This window comes from Triticum urartu, chromosome 6 (assembly GCF_003073215.2).
Source record: "Triticum urartu cultivar G1812 chromosome 6, Tu2.1, whole genome shotgun sequence".
Classification (NCBI taxonomy): Eukaryota; Viridiplantae; Streptophyta; class Magnoliopsida; order Poales; family Poaceae; genus Triticum; species Triticum urartu.
In genome coordinates, this window is record NC_053027.1 from 562,839,699 (window position 1) to 562,845,802 (window position 6,104).

The window sequence follows — 6,104 nt, forward strand, 5'->3', positions numbered from 1 at the left end:
GATATGGCTATGTTTAATTCGGAAATCTAAATGCAATCTTATGTTGTTCCACCGAGGTTGATTTTCAAAATGTGTATATCTAATATTTCTTACTACAGCTTTAAGCTTCACTATCATCTAACTTTGTCTAGTTAATTTTTGTTATCTGTCTTTGAACCTATAAAATGGGTGATATGTACACTTGTCTTTAACTACATGTGTTTCCTGAACATGTCTAAAGTTTTTATAAGAAATACAGTTCTGAGCTCGGGCAATCGTAGGATGACTAGACACATACTACATATGATTTGAGATGTATATGTATACAGTTTCACCCTTTGCTAAAAAATGTCCTATGCAATGTAGACTTTGTGAAGCCACATGAGCTAGGGGTTGCACCGCAGGAGCATAGCGTATACATGTATTGAACATTGAAGATTGCATTGCAGCTCATCAGTATGCCTTCCTTGCAATCTTTGAAGCCAATTAAATTCGGAAGTGTTATTTTTTATGTACAAGTTTGTATGTGTCAAGTACTTGCTAATTGATGTTTTGAGGGGTGCTCATATACTTACTCGGCAACATGGAAAGTTTTCACATTTGTTCTAGCTGTCTCTATGGGTTAGCGGCTTAGCATACATGTTGTAATAAGGTTTCACATTTGCTTCTCTGACAAGTAAGATCTGTTTTTATTCATAGGTAGAAGATAGCGACAGAGTGCTGCAGGATAATGAGATGTTGAAGCGGCAGCCTGAATCCATGACACCGAAGTGCAATTGTGGCAGATTATCTCTATCTTTTCTTTTCATTTTTCTTATTATTGAGTGAGAACAGAATGAGGAACTTTGTGATAGTACATACAAAAACTGTAGTAAAAAGAAACTTATGTTTGCAATTGTTAATGACATAGATACTTGCATGTTCTTTGAAGTGGTCATTTGTGAGTAGCAATGCATAATGAGGTTTTTTGGCTGATTTATTTCCTTTGGTTTACGGTTAACCATGAAATAGGAGCCCAGCAATGCTCACTATTGTGTTTACTGGGAACTGTATGCATAAAATGGAATTGGTGGATTTTATTTTTTTAATTATAAATTAGTTAGTAGTGGCGTGGGAAAAAACTACCTGCTATTAGTTTTTAGGATACTAGTAGCGTTGGTAGTATGGACACGCTACTACTATTTCGTTAGTAGTGGCGCGGGTACGAAATAGCAGTAGCGTGGGTGGCACACGCTACTACTAACAAAGTTAGTAGTAGCACGAGTTTAACCCACATTACTACTAACTATTAGCCGTAGCGCGATACTAGTAGAGCGGGTACTCGCGCTGCTAATAGCCATTTTACCCGCGCTGCTAGTAACCTTTTTCCTAGTAGTGTTAGGGAATGATCTTGTTAAGGAGGGTTTGTAGGCGGTGAACACTTGTACTATTCTGCCAGGGTGGAATGATAAACCAACTGTTATGATGCGGAATTAATGCACCAAAAAAGGTGACTCATTTTAGAACGATTAGTTTGTGCGATGTGGTGTGGCTGGTAAGGTTATATCAAAAATGGTGGTTGCCTATTCGAAGGTTCTCTTTTGCCTTAGATTATTTGCCTGACTCGGAGTGCTTTTGTTCCTGAGAGAATGATTACATATAATATTTTAGTGGTGTACTAGTGCTTTCACACAATTAAAAACAAGAGGGAAGGTAAATAAGGTTTGCGTGCTATCAAGCTTGACATGCATAAAGAATATGACCGAGTGGAGTGGATTCTTCTGAAGGAAATTATGCTGAAGCTTGGTTTTCACGAAAATTGGGTAAATTTCATTATTCATTGTGTTTCAAGTGTTGAAAACCTGGTTCGTTTTAATTCAGAAAAAAATGAGAATTTAAAGCCCACAAGAGGTTTGAGACAGGGAGACCCTTTATCTCCCTATATTTTCTTGTTGTGTACGTAGGGTCTAACTGCTCTTCTTGTGCATGCGGGGGAGAATGAAAATATTATTGCAATTAAGATTTGCATGGATGCTCCATCTATTATAGATCTCCTCTTTGTGGATTACTCTTTGATCCACATGAGAGCTAATTCCTGCAATGGTGAAGCCTTGTAATCTATTTTGGATTCTTATTGTGCAGCCTCATGGCAAATGGTGAGTGTTGATAAATCAAGTATCTTTCTATACCTTATTACTATAAAAGGGAGGTGCATTTCTCTGGATTTTTGTCCCTTCACCATATAGAATTATTTTGTCCTATACCTATCTGATGTGGTACTAAACACAGGAAAATAAATGTTATCCGTGTCGGATTCGAACTCAGGATCTCCCCTACCAAAACGACGGCTCCAATCGACTAATCTAAGCATAGAATTGTGTTAGAAGAGAGGGTTCGTCGGCCAATTAATAGTACCACCTCAATTTTTTACACCTAGTCCCATCAATTTATATACACTTGCAAATTGCATGAAATATCAACAAGCCTTCTCAAGATCCAAGAAACAGAGAGAACAAAACAAAGACTTGATAAAGGAGGGAACATGCATAGCTCAAGCAAATTATATAATGTCCCGGATGATTTATGTACGTGTCTAAAGATCCGAAAGAAATTAACTCCCAAAGATTGTGTGGTGGCTACCAGGAATATGAAAGGAGGATGTTGCACCATCAAAGGCATTAATTTTTGTAATCGAAGGCATGATTGTGGGACACGATGATACACATGAGAAACAAGGAGAGACAAGGCCACCTAAACCTCTATACGTGCTATGTTGGTGGGCTAATTGAACATGCATTCCATCCATGATGATTAGATCCTAATTAAATGGATTGGTGGGATAATTAAACTAGATAAATGAGACATGTGGGTGCATAATCAAAGAAGAAGAACGCACGTCCTTTTTTTAGTAGGTATACAAAACATTTTTGTTTTTTTTGTGCGGCAGAAAACATTTTGTGCATTCCGTTAAAAACTCTGCCAATACGTTTCGTGCATTTCGTTAATAGTCTACCCATGCGTTGCTATTGGGCATGTGCATTACTTTCTATTGCATCTGGGTGCATTTGCTACCTCTTGCGGGCCAGAAAAAATAGTATGCTTCTCTAGGGATCAAACTCACATCCTCCTCCTGTTATATCCATACCTACTAATAAAAGAAGGTGATATTCTTGGTTTGTCACACGCTTTTTTAGAAAGCCCCCTTTACTTTCTAAGAATTACCCGTAGTCCATCATTAATCTACTCCAAAAAGAGAAAATGAACGGTTCGTCATTAATCTGTTCACTCAAGTATCATTGAGATTCATGGAGTCTGTTATATCTTGAGAATTTTTAGTGATTCTAATGTGCTCTTTCCATTCATCAACATATATGTTATATCTTGTCTCTGCAAATTGATCTAGATGGAGAATTACACTTTATACTTTATAATTTTTTAGGAGACTCAAATATTGAGGTGCATGTATGAGCTCCCATGACAAGAAATTTTGAGCTATTTGTTTATTGTTTGTCCTATGTTTGGAGTCAAAACTTGATCGCTTTCTATTCCTTATCAGTGTGATGGTTAAGATTATATGAGTTCATTCTGGATTAGTCTTCATAAAATTTTCTCTCTCGACGAGCTAACACATTAAATTCTCAATCCAGTCAGTGTGAGTTTTGATGTGTATGTGATTTTGTCTATGAATCATGTATACTTGAAGTGACTCGAAAGTATGGAAATTATGTGAGACGAGTTCATAAATTTCTATAGTTTAGATATGAGCTTTGTTGATATCATTTGTTGGGTACATTGTACTCCCCCTGTAAAGAAATATAAGAGCGTTTAGATCACTAAAGTAGTGGTCTAAACGCTCTTATGTTTCTTTATGGAGGGAGTAGCAACTAAAGTATATTGAGTTGTATTTATGTTAGTCGAGAAGTGCCTTGCCGCTGGCTCACATTTTGTGCCTTTTTATCAACATAGATGATCATCATTTTTCTTGTTCCTACATGTCTTGGATGGATTAGATTGTTGTAACATTGAGTTCAGCAAAATTATAATATGTCTGGAGTTCAAAAAAAGAATAGTCACAATAATGTTCTTCCTCTATTCAATGGTTGCAGATTCAGTTATGTGTAGTGTCCTTGTAGATATGGCAATGCATGATGGCAATAATGTACAATATAAGGTAGGAAGAGCTATTATGGTTCATCCATGATTGAAAGGGGGGCTTATTCCTTACTCTATGTGCAACCAGAGTAAGATCATCTATGGGTAACCTGAGCCAATTGTCAGAATCAAGCCCGCATTTCTGAATACTCTGCAATTTTGTATCTACCAAATATTCCAGTACAGTGATATCAACGTTGTTGGGGACATCAATTGCACTTCTAGCCAAGTCATTCCTCATTGAAGACGGAGACACCTCTGGGCCCATGTGGTACAATATAATTCTAGCATCTCTGTGAAAAAGTGAGATATACATTTGGTAACTTTTTGTAAGTCCGCAATGGTATGAAAGGGATAGACTCACATCTCGATACCTTTATGCCTGGATGAGGAAGTGAGGAGGATGGAGAATTGCACATTTCATAATTTATTGTGAATCTGAGTCCTCAACTTTATACAAGTGGCATACTACATTTTCATTGATTTTTTGTTTCTTTAGATATATCAGCACACATCTCTTATCTGCTACTTTATACTATGAGAAATATATTATGATATTATATGATATCTACATTTTTTGGAGCTTATTTGTCGGTGTTATTATTGTTTCCTTTCATTCTTGTTTCAGTGCTTCACAGCTTTTATCGAAGTAATAAATTTACATGGGTGTTCTATGATTTCTACATTTTTCGATGAAAGTATAGTCTTGCAAACTGTAAATGGTGAAATAGTGTGCGGTAGGATGCATTTAATATATTGCCCAATAGAGGCATATGTATAAAACATGAACATTAGGCATTTCATCATGGTAAGATGCCTGAGTGCTGGATGTTGGCAATAAATTTTATGTTGGTATGTTTTAGGGAAGTTAGCAAAAGTACATCTTGTCACTATTTAAACTCGCAGAGTGCATTGATTTACTCCAAACCATTGCATATCTTGAACTGCAAGTAACAACATGTGGCTCGAAATGGTAAGCATTGTATATGTACAATAGTACTGAGACGTGTATTGCATGTGCACATTGACTAGTTTTTATAGAAGAAGGAAACATGTTTCTATTTATGGATTAAGGTTAATATTATTTGGGTGGGGCCCACAATTTAGACATTAAGTTGGGAGCAAGATCAGGTATTGCACACTTCACAAGCATAGATTGGAACACATAAACCACAACGCATAATACCGTTGATGTTCTTATGATTAGCAACAGATAGGGTTCCAAAACATATATGGGTAGCTTTGATGGTATTTGCCTTTAAAGCATTTCCATAGATAGAGATAGTGTCATAGATTTAGCCTTGATGTGGTATGGTGATCCAGCTCGGCCCTGTCCAACCAATGAGGGCTTGCATTTTGTGGAGCAAACAACATGATTGGGAAGACGTATAAGAAGAGGATATCTACACGGAAAAGATGAAGACTCCATTTATAGAGAGGAGAGAAGATAAGGCGATCCCAAACCCTAGCCTCACCCTCCCTAAGATGAGGGAGGTTACTTTAAGAACGCTAACCACATATATTCCTAGTGACAAGGTTCATTTTTAGTATATATAATTCCAAATTTAAATTGTCACTGCTCGAGTAAAGGGGGGGGGGGGGTCACTACACCTGAGTTGCACGAACGCATGTAGCGACGACTATAAGCAAGCTATTCGTGAGAACGTGGGGCCGATGACACGTAGATGGACTACTGGTGAGCGATGGGAAAAGGCAGAGGCGGGACATGTGAAGGCAAGTGCTATTGGTGCTCCAGACAAGCGCTTGTGTTGTGGTGGTGCGATCATGCATGATCACCATGGCAAGGATATAGACGTTCATAGGCTTGTTCTGGAGATGGGTTGCATCATACAGTCCCTGACATATTTGAAGAGGGACGGGTTCACACATGGTTTTCTCATTGAAGAGGTGAAGACTATGCTACGGCCTCTAGATGATCACAAGGTGGGATACGCGAGATAGTACTGCTCCGACGAGGGAGGGGCGACGATGGC

At 37.9% G+C, this 6,104-nt stretch overlaps 1 long non-coding RNA gene across 1 annotated transcript; it reads left to right on the plus strand.

The window, feature by feature from the left end:
* Window positions 1–80: 80 nt before the first annotated feature.
* LOC125513029 lies at window positions 81–954 on the plus strand. The gene is made up of 2 exons (XR_007285648.1): window positions 81–435; window positions 679–954. It is a non-coding gene; the product is annotated as an uncharacterized LOC125513029 (long non-coding RNA).
* The last annotated feature ends 5,150 nt before the right edge of the window (window positions 955–6,104 follow it).